The sequence below is a fragment of the Sturnira hondurensis genome, unplaced genomic scaffold, assembly GCF_014824575.4.
Source record: "Sturnira hondurensis isolate 20B ecotype Veracruz unplaced genomic scaffold, ASM1482457v3 Scaffold0006505, whole genome shotgun sequence".
Taxonomy (NCBI): domain Eukaryota; kingdom Metazoa; phylum Chordata; class Mammalia; order Chiroptera; family Phyllostomidae; genus Sturnira; species Sturnira hondurensis.
In genome coordinates, this window is record NW_028079136.1 from 6645511 (window position 1) to 6662268 (window position 16758).

Genomic DNA, 16758 nt, shown 5'->3' on the forward strand with positions numbered 1-16758 from the left:
CTCGTGCCCTCATATTCAAGTCTGGTAGCATTTTTACAGTGATAGTGGACTTCCTCTTGTATATGTGCTCGTCATCATAGTCTTACGCACACCATCCTCACTGGTCTTGTTATTTTTTACAGGTCCATAAGAACATTAACCTGACCTATTCAGGTTATTACTCCAGTTGTTGTTACTGTACTTGGAAATACTATCTATGCCTTCCCCCCCCAAAAATCTTGTTTGATAAATTTGTATCAAAATATATACATATTCATTTTTTAACACTAATGGTTCTACAGTGTTTGAATTTGTCATTAACTTACAAATGTAGGACTCTTAACCTAACAAAATTGGGCAAACATACGTAGGGCAGAATGTGAAATATTATCATCCTATTTAATTACAGTATGCTAAGGGTGGGATTTCAGATATAATCTAGTTGAAGTGACTAGGCTAGGGGTCTGGGTCTATGCAGTGCTGGATGCTATGCTGTGACAGTGTATGTTTAGGATCCTAATTAAGTTGCCTTCTGCTTTTCAAAAAGAAACTCCAGCTCTGGCAAGTCTTTGGACGTTATTTTTGGCTAGCTTTGCAACAGATTGTGTTGGAGACTGGAGACTAGTGCCAGCTAGTGCTAGTGGAGCCTCGAGCTCCTGCTGCCCATCTGGCAGTCATTTTTAGAGGTGGTAGCCGAAGTGCCAGAGGGTATGGAAACATTACAGGGCATAGTACAACGTGAAGTTCACCCAATCCATACCACACTAAATTAACATCTGTGGCGTGTTTCAAATACCAATAGTGATGTATTTTATAATCTCAGATCATCTTAGCCTTGTGGTTAAGGTAGCATCTCCTTCATATGTGGGGTAAGAGCACATTAATGAACTAAAGTCATTCCAGTTGTCAGTTACCAAGCAGCTAGAAGAGTCATTTCTTCCAGATTTGAAACAGAGTAGGAGGACTTGAAGTATTGGTCAGAATCAACTATTCCTTCTTTCTGTCTCTCAAGATAGCACTTCGCACATCCTGGCACAGAAGGAGCTGGGAATCAAGGGGTCCGTATGAGAGACCTCGAGAGTAGGTCCAGGACTTTGGATGATTCTGGTTTGGAGAAAATTAGAATTGGTGAATGCTGAGAGGAAGTATGCTATGGGAGCTGAGTGTGGAGTTGTACTACTTTGCTGGTCCATCGTGTTGAGATATTGAGACCATTGACAATCTTGTGATTTACCGTGGTGTACTATGTAAATAACACCTATACTTCAGGAAGTGAAAGAAGTTCGAGAATACTGTGATTTATCTTACACTGTGGACTGTTTTTAAGCCTTTTGCCTCTATTTGTTTGGTTCTCCCTTTTTGGAAAAGTCCTTTTAAAGTCTCTAAACTGTCTCACTGATACTCGTTGGAACCAAAGCGGGTTAAAGGAAGCACTGTGTTCCCTTGAGGGTCATATAAGTTATGATTCTGGTAATTGAAGTGAGAACACCCTACCCCCAGGTGTAGTTTAAGGGTTAAAAATTCACTTTCCTGTAGGTTTTATTTCCAGCACTAAAACTTTTAATGTGTTTGTATGTCATTTGAATAGGGAATGTGATAGATAATTTTTTAGTTTAAAGTTTTGCTTGTCTAATTTGTGATTGTTATGTATCTGGAAGGGAAAGTTAGTACATAGGCTAGAATGATGGACTAAAATTAAGAAGGAGGAATTTTATGGGGAAATGTAAAATATTTTATTGTAATCATGTTCCATAAAACTGGTACAAGAGACCATGTGGAAAAGATGTTTTATTAATAAGGTTGGCATGAATTATTGCCTTCTTGAAAAGGCGATGTAATTTTTGGCTGTGGAATTTCAGGATGGTGGCAGTAGGAGTGGGAATGGAGTATTTAATGGACAGGGTTTGGCTGTGTGACTAACTGAGTGTAGAATGCACTGCAGGGCTAAAAGTCATCTCACAAATTTAAATCCGGGTGACTGGGAGAGTAGCAGTACCTTGACAGGGTAGTGAGAAAGAAATAATTTCAGCTCTGTTCAGTTTGACTCGCAAATGACTTAAGGTGCAACAGCTAGAAAGACGTTTTGGTGAAGTGATTAAGAGCATGGACTCCAGAACCAGACTGCTTGAGTTTTCCACTCTTGCTCAGTAACCCTGTGTCCTTGGGCAAGTTATATAAAGGCTCTCTGCCTTTTTTCATCAGCCTAGTAAATAAAAATATTATAAGATTTAAATGAATTAATACACATAAAGTGCTTAGAACAGTACCTGGTACATAGTAATTATGATGTGTTTGTTACTGTTGTCATTATTAGGATATGCTTTCTCTGATTTTGGTATAAAATTCAGTGACATAAAAAGGATTTCTTTCATTTGGAGCAATCCCAGGACTCTTCATTCAGTACCTAATTGTCTGGACCTCTTCAAATTCTAAACACTTATCTTGCATGCAGTTAAACAGAGAGGCTCCTTAAATTTATAAGAAATGGACAAAAATGGGTATGTATAGCTTGTTTAAACTGTGATGTGTAGAGGGAAATCAGAGAGAAGGAAATCCAAGACTATATGATTTCCAAAGATACAAGAATAGCTAGGGACAGTCCTGTTTATGTATGGGGCTTCCTCCAGTCTAAAAGCTTTCCTTCCACTGTCCCTTTCATCTGCAATTTCTGGAAAACAGTCTTTCCAGACAGGCCTTTACAGTTCTTTTAGTTCCTTTGAGAAAGCATTCCTATAGGTTCCATGAGAACACCAGAAAGTATGTGAGGGTAGATGTGATCAAAACTGTGTAGGAGAATCCAAACAACCAGATGACAAATTCATTGAGGGACAAACCTAATGTCATAGAGTGAGGTCTAGTAGAAAAATAAAATCTGACATCAGAGCTTTGAATTTAATTAAGTTACAACACAGTGTCCAGATGAGGATGACAAAAGTAAGAAATAAAGATTTTCATTATGGAGCCCTGGCTGGTGTAGCTCAGTGGATTGAGCATGGGCCTGCGAACCAGACGATCGCGGTTCGATTCCCAGTCAGGGCACATGCCTGGGTTGCAGGCCAGCTCCAGGCAGGGGCCAGTTCCCAGCAGGGGATGCACGAGAAGCAACCATACATTGATGTTTCTCTTCCTCTCTCCTTCCCTCCCCATCTAAAGATAAATAAAATATTTTTTAAAGAAGATTTTCATTATGGCATTTTAAGAGAATCAAAAAGATCCTCAGGTGGGAAACAAAAGGAAAAATAAACAAATGGGTCTAAAACTAAAAAGTTTTTACACAACAAAGAAAACCATCAGTGAAACAAAAAGTCTACTGAATGGGAGAACATCGTTTTCAATGATACATCTGATAAGACATTACTATCCAAAACATAGGGTTGGGCAAAAGTAGGTTTATAGTTGTTCACATGGAAAATAATACAATAACTAATAATACAAGAATGAAGTCTGTGTTTTCACATACCCACAACTGTAAACCTATTTTGTCCCACCCTGTATATAAGAAATTCAACAACCGAACAGCAAAAAACTAGTATGATTAAAAAATGAGCAGAAGACCTGAACAGACATTTCACCAAAAAAGACATACAGTTAGCTGACAGACATAAGAAAAGAAGCTCAGCCCTGGCTGGTGTGGCCCAGTGGATTGAGCACTGGCCTGCAAATCGAAGGGTTGCTGGTTTGATTCTCAGTCAGGCACATGCTTGGGTTGCAGATCAGGTCCCCAGTAGGGGGCGCACGAGAGACAATTACGCATTGATGTTTCTCTCCCTCTCTAAAAATAAATAAATAAAATCTTTTTTTAAAAGAAGCTCAACATCACTAATCATGAGAAATGCAAATTAAAACCACCATGAGGTGTCACTCAGTCATTAAAGAGAAAGAAACCTTGCCATTTGCAACAGCATGGATGAACCTAGTATTATGCTAAGTGAAATAAATCAGACAGAGAAAGACAAACACCATATTATTTCACTTACACGTGTAATCTAAAAACAAAATAAATGAACAAACAAAACAAATTCATAAAACAAACTGATGGTCACCACATGGGAGAGGAGCTCAGAAGATGGGTGAAAAGATGAAAGAAATTAATAAGTATAAATTGCCAGTTATAAAAATAGTCACAGGGTTGGAAAGGACAACATAGGGAACATAGTCAGTAATGTTGTAATCACTATATGCTGTCTGATGGATACCAGACTGAGGGGTAGATCCAAACTCCAAAACTTGCGATGATTTTATTTATTTATTTGAAAAGGTATATTTTAATATATCTAATATGTTGTTCTCAGCAGCTTTGTCATATCCTTTCTTCTATGGAAGAGAGAGCAATGCCATTTCTATTCTTTTGCAAGGAAGAGACTTGCTTAGGTAGCTTTAAACCCTGAATTTTTATTTCAAGCAGCTCTGTTTTCAGTGTTCAGTATTAGGGTGTGTCTTTTTACTCTTGGCGGTGCATGTTAGTGTGAATTGTATTCTTTCATTGTCCCCGAAGACAGAGTTTTAATTTAGTTCCATCAATTATCATCATCATCCATTGGGCTGGAATGTATTTTCCTTCTCTACAAAATAAAAAAGTCCAGAGATAGGTGATTGGTACTAGTATAACAATTTTGTGATTTTTAAAAAAGATTTAAACTAACTTTCTAGTCCTCCATTTATGGGATGTCATCTTATTTTCATGTTTTTATTCTAGGCAGAAAGAAGGGAAAAGGAGGAGAGGAGTAAAAAGGTGATTGAGTCTTCCTCCTTTTGAAAAGAACTTTCCCATCTCTTCAGTAAATGGTGTTGGAAAATTGCAAAGGCACATGTAAAAGAATGAAATTAGACTGCTGTCTAGCACCATACACAAAAGTTAACTCAAAATGGATTAAAGACTTGAATGTAAGACCCGGAACAATAAAATACATAGAAGAAAACATAGGTACTAAACTTAGGGACCCTGGTCTCAGAGGAGTTTTTGTGAACTTGATTCCAAAGGCCAGAGAAATAAAAGCAAAAATAAATGAATGGAACTACATTAAATTAAAGAGCTTCTGCACAGCAAAAGAAAGTACCAAGACAAAAAGGCACCCAACAAATGGGAAAAGATATTTGCAAATAATACTTCCATTAAGGCAGAAGAGTCCAGGAAACTCCTCATGCAAAGCAAAGGTCACCTGAGCTCTGCCTCCTGTCCTTCCCAGGTCCCCCACCCAAGTCTTCAGTGAAACTGGTCCATGTGCCAAAAAGGTTGTGGACCACTGCATTAAGGGCCAGATATCCAAAATATATTGACAACTCATGTTACTTAACAACAAAATAACAAACAATCCGATCAAGAAATGGACAGAGGACCTGAACAGACACTCTTTCCCAGAAGACATGCATATGGCCAACAGATACGTGAAAAGATTCTCAATTTAGGTAGCTATGAGGGAATACAAATCAAGACCCGGAGATACCATCTTATACCTGTTAAAATGGCTATTCTCAATAAGAAAAGGTGGAGAAAAGGGAACCTTTGTACACTGCTGATGGGAATGCAATTTGGTGCAGCCTTTATGGAAAACAGTATGGAGGTTCCTTAGAAAATGAAGGACAGAACTACTATATGATCCAGCAGTTCTCTTCTGGGTATCTACCTGGAAAAAAAACTTATTTGTAAAGGTATATGTACCCTTTCTTTCTTTGCAGCATTATTCACAATAGCCAGGATGTGGAAAAAACCTGAGTGTCATTCATTGGGTGACTGGTTGAAGAAGTGGTACATATACCAGGTGGAGCGAAAGTAGGTTTACAGTTGTCTGTATGGAAAATAACACAGCAATTAAGGAATAATAATACAAGAACAAACTCTGTTTTTTGTATTTACAGCTGTAAACCTACTTTTGACCCACTCTGCATACAGTGGAATACTCCTCAGCTATAAGATGATGAAATATTGCCATTTACAACAACATGGATGGATCTTGAGTATCATGCTCATCAAAATTAGTGAGACAGAAAAGAACAAGAACCATATGATTTCCCTCCTATGTAGTATATAAAACAAAAAGCAACAAACAAACTCTAGACACAGATAATAATAGTATGGTGGTTACTAGAGGGGCAGGGGGGAGCAAAACGAGAGTAAGAGGGTCAAGTGTGTGGTGATGAAAGGAGAGTAGGCTTTGGGTGGTGAGCACACAGTGGGTACACATATGGTGTATTTCTAAGGTTGTACTCCTGAAGCTTAGATAACCAGTTTTACCCCAATAAATTTAAATAGAAAATGTAAAAAAGAGCTTTCTCAGAAGTGCTCCTAGTGAGTTCCATTTGTATCTCTTTGGCCAGAACTAGCATATAACTATACCTGATAGAAGAGAGACAGAAAAAAATTGGTGAGCTTTGTTCATTTTTGAGCTGGGCATATTACCATCTCCAATGAAGTCTCCTAGTTGGGGGAAAAGGAAAAATAGGTATTGGGTGTGGCTAGGAATCTCTGCTGCACCATCCAGTATAGAAAGTCCTTAGAAGGAAGCAGCCATCAGCTAGTCATCCCAGGGCTTACCATTGTGGCCAGGAAGTTAGGATTGGTTTCTCTTGAAGCTCTTGGCTTTGAAAGTCATGAATAACTGCTTCGGCTTGTTTTTTTCAGAAGGGGTAGTGTAACTGCAAGCACTATGAGGCTTCATGCCATGTTCATTAGTAGAGTTATTTAGCATGTTGTGGAAAGAATGCATAACCCTGGATACGTCTGTGTATGTAGCGGCCAGAAGCAAAGATTGAAAATTGCTGTCTTTGATTAATCTAATCTCATTTCTGATTCAGAATCTTTCACCTTTCCGAACATGGTGACGTCTTTCATTGTTTGTTCTATCTCAAATATATTTCTTAACTTTACGGATAAGTCTCTAATGTTTATTTAGTAGCTTCAAGTATTTAGTCAGTATTTGCCTTCTCTCCCCACCCTAAAGTATCATGATAGAAGGAGCCTTTTATTCTCTTTTCTCATTCTTGTATTCCCAGTGTGTGGCATATATGAGGTAGTCAATAAATATTTGGGAAATAAGTGGTTGACTGAAGGAACAAGAATGGTGGCATCGTGTTTCATTTTGAGTACTTCCAGATTAGGAATCTACAATTTCATGTATTCATCTTACCAACTTTCATACATGTCTGGTGAGGCAATATAATAGGACAGAAATAATACAATCTTGGAGTCATTTAAACAACTGTTTTTTGATCTCCTACTATGTGTCAGATACTGTGAGATGCTGGGTTAGATAAGAGAAAATACTAGAGAAACGAGTGTTTTATATCAAGGAAAGAAGGAAACAGATTTCTAACACTTTAATGATTGAACTTATGTGATAAGTGCTGTATGTGTAAACCAGATTCTAAAGGTGCATATAGAAGGGTGTGTAACTTAGATTGGAATGGTGCGTTTGGAGAGAGCACGGTTGTGGTCCATGAAGACTTTCCGGAAGAGATGGTACCATGAGTGGTTTTGAAGGATGGGCTAAGAATTAGAGGTGAGGGTGAGTGGGGAGTATATTCTAGGTCTAGGTAGCTCCTCGTGCAGAGGTACAGATGTGAGAGGTGACGAGGGGTATGGGGAGTGACAGGAACCAATTAATGAAGGCCTTAGACTCTACCCAGAACATCATTAAATGTATTTTCAGAACAGCTTTTTTTCTCTGTGGTAAAAAGGGAAGCACATTTTTAACTTTTAGAAGATCTCAGAAATACAAAAAGGTATATAAAGAATTTGATTGCTTGTAATCTTTTTAATCAGAGATAACCACTATCAACATTTTGGTTTAATTCCTACCATGAGTCCTCAGTTTCTCTCTCTTTTCTTTTTCTTCCCTCCATTTCCTTTTTTTCCTCTCTCTTTCCTGTTTTTTCCCCTTCTCTGGCAATATCTCACCCTGCCCCAATCAATATACATCTTTTATTGCATCTTTAAAAATATCACAAATAGGTCTGAGGTCGTCCTTACTGGCCCCTTACTGTTTCTGTAGCTGGACACCTTAGATCTATTCACAGCCTGCTGCACTGTTCCTTTTTCAGAAACATGGATACCATCCCTGAATTGTCTGATATCCTTTTTTTTAAACTGTTGTAGCTTGCTGGGTCAGAGCAGCTGAATTTGGTACAAGTTCACTGTCATTTCATTCAAGAATTAACTCATCTTTCTGGGCTTGAGATACTAAACAAGCAATGCCTGGCCTCATCTGGACCCTGTGAATGTATTTTTTGCCCAAGACATTTCTAATGTCAACAAGAGAACCATTTTCCTGAATAACAATGGGGAAGGAGACGCACACGGACCTCACCTTGTGCTGGAAGCCCAGTGTTACCCCCTTGATCTTGTTCTGTGTGTGACTACAGATGGTGTGAACTGTGGCCAGTTCCTTTCTATTTCCCCTCCATTTGTCAACCCAGAGCCTCTTCTTTTTCCTTTTTAGGGGACAGAGTTCTATATTGACATGACTGAAGTTTCTTCACAGGATACTTCTGGAGCCCTTCACAATCACTGTGTGTCCCTTTAGAGTGATGTTGACATTTTCTGGAATGTCGACAGTCTGATTGCTAAGAACAGTCCTCATCCTCACAGTAAAGGAGGCAAAGCCTGGCAAGATCTTATCGACCCTTATGGCACGAGCTTTAAAGACTCACTGAAAAAAAAGTCAGGATATGGAAAGAGGCCTTGTTTTTGATTTGGAGTCATTTTCTGAAATAAATATTACAGGAGGAGGCACAGTTTTAGGGATGGAGAGTTTGAATTTGGTTATTAGGTGTGCTTTTTAAAAAATATTTCACTGACATATCAGTTAGGATGTGTCCAGTTCTATTCAGGAGCTTTCCATAATTACATAGGTATTTACGTCTTTTAATAACCTTACAAGATAAGTATTCTTATTTCTACTTTATAACATGGAAGGAAGTTGGAGGAAGTTGAGCCACAAAGATGTCAAGTAATTTTTGCAAGGTCTACATGGCTGCTAACTGGTGGGGCTTAGCATCTAGGCTCTGGATTTCAGTGGTGGTAGATTGACTCCGGTGTTCATTCTCTTTACGCTGTGCTACCTCTCTGGTTGAGGCCAAAGTGTATGTGAAACAGTCAAGTAAATATATTCAGCTGGTGGTTGTACATTTGAAATCCAGGGACAGCTCAGACTTGGGGGATATCCATTGGGAAGGCATCACACAGGAGGATATTAAAGTCATGCCCGTTAATGTTTCCAATATCTAGGCATGCCTTCTGTGATGATAATGAGCACGCCTTGTTATTTGGTTGATTTTCTCTGGGAATCTCTACTTTGGTAGTCTTTCTTTTAAACCTAGCTGTCCTTTATATAACTAGATGTAGAGGTTGCAGTGCAAAGAAAATGACTGTATCTCCCCCTTCAACATGGATATTGCTTCTATTAGTGCATCCAAACTTGCTTTATTAATTTTTTTCTTTCCTTAAAACAACCATGTTACGTTGCCTCAAAACATACATTGACTTAGTCACTATTCCACACCATCTCTCCTTTGAGTTTTGTTTACATGAAAGTTTACCAAGATATTTTTCAACTTGTATAATGATTTTAAATAACAACAATTTAGGGTACCTATAATTTATTTGAAGTTCGTAATTTTCTTCTACCTAGACACTTTACTTTTACTTGTCATAGGAAAGGAGTCCAAGAGCAAAAGAAATTGTCAGAAGGAACTCAGAATATACGTAAACTTTCCCCCGTGTTCCTAGTTTAGAATGTGAGCCATGGAATCAACTTATACACCTCCGAGAGAGTCTTATATGAGAACAGTAGAATCAAAACAGATGTGAGCAGGTCATTCAAATAAGTTTTGTTTATGAGTAGCAGCTGATCAGGTCAGAATTTGGGTTTTCACTTTTTAAAATTTGTTGTTTATTTTTAGAAAAGCAGCACAGAGAGTGGTTGTGTTTGATTGGTGATTTGCATTTACCCCACAAGAGCCTGCATTTATTTGTGGTAAAATTTAGACATGTTATTACTAAATATATTTAGATAAATATAAGGAAATGTGTTTTTGTGAAATTAACTTTTTAACATTAGGAAAGCCTGCTTTCCAATCTTTTTAGTTTAATTTATTATTAAGGCCTTGGCAATTGGAAGACTGAATTCTGTATAGAAAATAAGCTTTATCTACCCAACTGTGACACTCAGTTATATTCAGTACAGCAAGTGATCTGATAGCTTGACAAGTTGGCTCTTTTTAAAGGTATAGACAGTTTAAAGTGCTTGGCAGCTTTTCCCTTTGTAACTCTTCCTGTAATGTGAAAACACCAGTAGACATGGAGAAGTAAAATTATGAGAGCAGTTAAAAAGTTATTCTACTTTAGAATAAGATGGAGAGTTGAACCTTTTAGGTAGTTTAGAAGAAATATGATTATTTGCAGGATATTCTTTCTACTGCTTTACCATAACTTAAAACTAAATTTTGAAGTATGGAATGGGAATTGGCCTTATAGTCAGGAAAATAAGCTCTGTGTAGTAATAACGGTGTGAAAAGCACTTCGCTGTTTCCAAGGCCCTTTCCAGGTGTGTTGTTTCTTGGAGGAAAGAAATTTTAGTGAAAGCTGTCAACGCATACATGGAATCTTGTCATTCTGCGTAATCAGTGGAAGGAGAAGGATGCAAGAGAAGGGGCTAAGTGAGCAAGGAACTACCAGCAGATTTTTTGGTCAGCATTACAGAACCTTTTGAGAACTAGAAGACTTGGACTATGTTATGGACATTTTTTGAGGTGTAGTGGGTGTATGCCTTGCTGAATATAGACATTTTCATATGTCATTGAATTCTCGAGGGTTGGAGATCATGTGTATCGGAATATAAGATTTGGTAACATAAATGTGTTCTCCAAGGGAGATGCATCTTGACCTCCAGCACAGAAACTTGGGAGGAGCCCTTTAGTTATCTGAGTCTTAGAAGAAACGCTGACTAGTGTTTCTATAATGATTACACCCCAATTCCAAAAGGTTGAAGTCATGTGTGATTGTGAACTTAATACATTAGGTAATTGTTTCACTTCTGCCTTTATCCCTATTTGGTTATTTATCCTCTCATTTCATGCTTGTTCTTGTTTTTACTCAGCACTTGACCTTTTTATACAGGTTTGGGTTTTGTAAGTGGGGAGGGAACACCGACAACTAATTGCCTCCATCTTAAACCTGCCATATTTGTAAATGTTTTCCTTTGAAGGATTTGTTAAATCTGAACTGTTTTATCCAGATGCAAAATGCTAGACATTTGTTTTAAAGTAGAATTAAAATGGATGATTAATTATTTCTAAGGTGAAGCATTTCCACCTGAATTTCTCTTGTTGTTTGGATAATTTTATTTCATAAAATATTTTTAATTATTTAAACAAAACAGATTAATGTAGTTAAACCTTAAATTTATTTTTAAAACAAATTTTAAACTGCATTAGTCAACTTGAAATAAATTTTAATGTTAAATTATTTACATTTCCTTTAAACAGCCCTTTTCTGTCAGTAATCCTATTTGTCAGAAATAACCAGCCTTAATCTGTTGATCTTAAATCTTCTATGTTGATATTGGTCAAAGAATGACAGTAGTGTGCTGTCTGAATTTCTGATCCACAGACTCCATGAACTTAATAAAATGGTACTTAATTTAAGCTACTGTGTTTTGGTATAGTTGATTATACAGTAAGAGTAATTGGAACATAAGAAGAACTGGAACATGCTAAAGAGAAAAGGCATTTGTACTGCTTTAGCAAAACTTCTGAGATAGAATGTTATGTTGCTTGAAGCTTAGGAGATTTTTTGTTTGTTTATTTTTCAATTAACAGTAGACATTTAATATTATTTTATATTAGTTTCAGGTATACAGCATAGCGGTTAGACAGTTACATAATTTACAAAGTGATTCCCCTGGTAATTCTAGTGGCCACCCACCTAACACTATATATACATAGTTATTACTGTACTGTTAACTATATCCCCAATGCTGTGCTTTATATCCTATGACTGTTTTGTAGCTTACTATATGTGTTGTATGTATGTATTTATAATTTCTATTGAATCTATTTGGGTAACATTGGTTAATAAAACCGTTCAGGTTTCAAGTGTACAAATCTATACCACATCATCTGCATACTGTTGCATGCACTCACTACCCATAGTCAAGTCTCTTTCAGGTCTCTTTCTGATGCCATTTCTTCTCCTTTGCCCTCTTCCCTCCCCCCACCCAGCTTTCCCTCTGGCAGTCACCATAAAGTTGTCTCTGGTTTTTTTGTGTGGTTTTTTTTCGCTTGATCCATTCATCTTTTCCCTCCAGTCCCCATTCCATTTGACAACTGCAAGTGTGTTCTCTGTATCTATTAGTCAGTTTCTATTTTGTTTGTTAGTTTGTTTTTGTTTATTAGTTTTCACATTAAGTGAAACTATATTATTAAACAAGAGGAACTACATCCAACTAAAAAGCTTTTGTACAGACAAGGAAAGCATCAACAAAATGAAAAGACAACCCACAGAATGGGAGAACATAGTAACCAATGATACAAGAGGTTACTACCCAAAATTTATAAAGAACTTATACAGTTCAACACCAACAAAACAAATAATCCAATTAAAAAGGGGGAAAGGACATGAAGAGACACTTCTCCAAAGAGGACATACAGATAGCCAATAGACATATGAAAAGATGCTCAATGCTACTACCTATTTGAGAAATACAAATTAAACCACAATGAGATATCACCTTATGCCTGTCAGAATGCCTATCATTGTAAATCAACAAACAACAGTGCTGCTGAGGATGTGGAGAAATGGGAACCCTCATGTACTCCTGGTAGGATTGCAGATTGGTGCAGCCACTGTGGAAAACGGTGTGGAATTTCCTCAAAAAGATAGATATGGAACTGCCTTATAATCCAGTAATTGTACTCCTGGGGATATATCTGAAGAAGCTTGAAACACTAATTAGAAAGAATATATGCACCCCTATATTCATTGCTGTATTATTTACAATAGTATTATTATTGTTTTATCCACAGCAGATAAGTAGATAAAAAGGCAGGGGCGTATTTACACAATGGAATACTATTTGGCCATTAAAAAGAAAGAAATCTTACATTTTGCAACAGCATGGATGGAGCTGGAGAGTATTATGCTTAGGATTTACTTTTGTTTTGTAGTAATGTATGTTGTAACAGAAGAGAAGTTTGTAAAGGTAGTAGGGCCAGTTGTTTATGGCTCTTAGTACTTCATTAATGGGTTTAAAGATTTTTCTGTATGCAATGAGATTATAAAGATTTTTTTCAGTGGTGTTTTATTGAAGATGGCAGCATAGGTAAATATGGCTTGCCTCCTTGCACAGCTACATCAAAAATACAACTAAACTACAGAACAACCACTATTCAGGACCGTCAGGAATAGAGCTGAATGCAAGTTCTACAAGTATGGAATTAAAGAAGAAACACATCAAGACTGGTGGGAGAGGTGGAGATGTGGAATATGCTGGTCCCATACCCATGTGTGGCTAATAAAAATTGGGAGAGATATCTCTTGAGTGAGGGGTCTTGGTCACACATTGAGCCCTCCCACGCCCAGGGTTCCAGTGCCAGGAAGATAAGTTCCCATAACTTCTGGCTATAAAAGCCAGTGAAGATTGAGGCTGTGGAAGACAAACTGCTAGAGTGCCAGGCAGTTCCTCTTGAAGGGACAGACTCAGACTCACTCCTTCTGAGCTACAGCACAGGAGCAGCAAATTGAAAAGGCACCAGAGATGCCTGGGGCAGAACTGGAGTGTCTGGCATCAGGACAAGAGGTGGGGGGCAGCTTTCTCCCAGACAGAAGTGCTGGTGGAAGTCACTGTTCCTTTTCTGAGCCCTCCCCCCCAACAGATCGGGCAGATAAGCGCCACATCTGAGACTCCATCAACCTGGCTCATACTGTTTGCTCCATCCTGGCAATTCTGTGAGCATCTGCCCCACCCAACTTTTGGGCCCACCCAAGCTTTCTCCAGTGGCTTTTTCATATGAATGGTTTTCTTGGCTCGTGCTTCCAATTTTCCTAAGTTCTCTCATTAAGCAGCATCTGGCCTCAGTGTGTCCCATGCCTATTGCTCAGTGACTGCAGGACTGGCACTAGCACTAGTGACCTGGGTTCACAGCTTGGACTCACTTGGGCACTTCCAGCCCAGCATAAGTAGCAGCCAACTGCATATTGGTTTGTAGCTTATGCTGAGTAACCCTAGACAGAACACAAGCAGTGACTGACCTTGGCCTGTACCTCCTGGGAGGCCCCAGAGCCTGTGCACCCAGTGGATAGCTACAGACCATGTCAGAGCACCATCATCCAACCACCTAACCAGGGACGCACTTAAGGGGCAGAATCAGCGGGTGTCAGAGTCCTGCTGAGGTAAGTCTGACTCTAGGGAGTGGATACTTGCACAGCTTATCCTCTACCCTGGTTAGAGATGGTAGTAAGTGGTCACAGCCAGTCCTTGCAGCTGATCAGCCTGGGTAAATTCCTCCCATTGACTTGCCAACAGCAATCAAGGCTCAGCTACAAGAGTGTATGTAGCCCACACAATGGGCACATGTCAAGTACCTAGCTTGGTTGACAGGGGAGGCTGTGCCACTGGACCTACAGAATACCTACTACATTAGGCTACTCTTCCAAGCCAGGGAGTTCTAGCAGCTCTTCGTAATACATAGAAATGAACACAAAAAGGCTGGCAAAATGAGGAGACAAAGAAACATGGCCCAAATTAAAAAACGAAAGTCTAGAAAAAGAACTAAACAAAATGGAAACAAGCAAGCTACTAGATACAGAGTTCAAAACTGTGGTTGTAAGGATGCTCAGTGAACTTAGTGAGGACCTCAACAGCATAAAAAGAGGCATGATTTTATCCCAGATAAGAAAAAGCTAAAGGAGTCCATCATCACCATACTAATATTATATGACATGATCAAGTGTCTTCTTTAAGAAGAAGATAAAAAATATGAACAAGAAATTGGCAATAAATACATATCTATTGATAAACAATCTAAAAAACAAAATAAACAAACAAGCAGAACAGAAACAATAGAATCAACAATCATAGAACAATAGAACAATCATAAATACTGATGTTTTCATGGTTGCCAGGTGGAAAGGTGGTCCAGGTAATGAGCAAAAAAAGGTGAAGGGATTAAGAAGTACAAATTGGTTGTTACAGAATAGTCATGGGGATGTAAAGTACTGCCTAGGGAACACAGTAGCCAAAGAAAAAAAGTGGAGGAGCCATGGACGTGGACAACGGTGTGGTGATGGCCTGAGGAAGTTGGAGGGGTCTGGTGGGTGGAGCAAAGAGGAAACAATTAGGACAACCGTAATAGCATAAACAATAAAATATTATTTAAATTTTTAAAAATATTTTTTGAGTATAGAAGATTACACAGAAAGTGACTATGGAATTTCTTTTCTTCTCTTTTCTTTCAAGATTTTTATTTATTTATCTTTAGAGGGGAAGGGAAGGAGAGAAGGAGAGAAATATCAATGTATGGTTACCTCTCATATGTCCCCTGCTGGGAACTGGCCTGCAACCCAGGCATGTGCCCTGATTGGGAATTGAACCGAGATCCTTTGGTTTGAAGGCTAGCTCTCAATCCACTGCGCTACACCAGCCAGAGTGGAACTTCTTTCTTTCTTATATCATCCCCACTTCCTGGAATGTGTCCCAAGTTCATTTATGCTTATATGTGTTTACTCAGCAAACATTTGTCATGTACTTTTTCCCAGGAACATAGTTATTGTAAATTTTGTAATTTGAAAAATACCTGACTTTGTTAATTGCTTTAGTGCTTTTATGGATTATTTCAGAGCAGAGATTATAACTAGTGTTACTTTCTTTCATTATGTATAGTTTCACATGGGATTTTACCATAGGCTGGCAGAATTCTTCCTGCCATGCCTTTCTTTCATCTCTCTTTAGAGGCAGAAATTAATTTAATTGACTAAAGGCTACAGCACCTAATTAACTGGAGGTGTAACGAATGAGAGCCAGTCAAAATTACAGAGTAACCAGGGGATTGGGTGGAATTTGTAACAATTTAACAAGTGAACTACTTTCACAAGACTGCTGGCTATGTGACAGAATATTTCACATCTGGATGCGTGTTTTATGTCTTCTTAATAGTACCTAAGTGTGAGTTCAGCCTGAGTTTTACGGAATGATTATCTATGGGAGTTTGTAGTAGTTACATATTCTTTTTTTTTTCTTTCAATTTTTCAATTTTTTTATTTAATTATTTTTCAAGTACAGTTTTCAGTCTATTACTCCCATCCCATCCCACCCCCCATCCTCCCCCCTCCCTCCCATTTCCACCCTTCTCAGTTGTTGTCCATGTATCCTTTATATAGGTTCCTCTAAATCCCTCCCTTATTTCCCCTGAAATTCCCTCCCCTCTCCCCTCTGGTCACTGTCAGCCTGTTCTCTATTTCAGTGTCTTTGGTTATATTTTGCTTGCTTGTTTGTTTTGTTGTTTAGCTTCCTGTTAGAGGTGAGATCATATGGTATTTGTCCTTCAACACCTGGCTTATTTCACTCAGCATAATGCTTTCCAGTTCCATCCATGTTGTTGCAAAAGGTAGGAGCTCCTTCTTTCTTTCTGCAGCATAAAATTCCATTGTGTATATGTACCATAGTTTTTTGATCCATTCATTTACTGACGGGCACCTAGGTTGCTTCCAACTCTTGGCTATTGTAAATTGTGCTGCTATGAACATTGGGGTGCATAGGTTCTTTGGGATTGGTGTTTTAGGGTTCT

General features: G+C 38.3%; 1 protein-coding gene and 1 pseudogene across 2 annotated transcripts in view; one reads left to right on the forward strand and one right to left on the reverse strand.

Moving 5' to 3' along the window:
* SBF2 (SET binding factor 2) overlaps positions 1–16758 on the forward strand; it is a 424767-nt gene that overhangs the window by 72985 nt on the left and 335024 nt on the right. The window lies entirely within an intron of this gene.
* Positions 7816–8575, reverse strand: LOC118989760 (60S ribosomal protein L9-like; annotated as a pseudogene).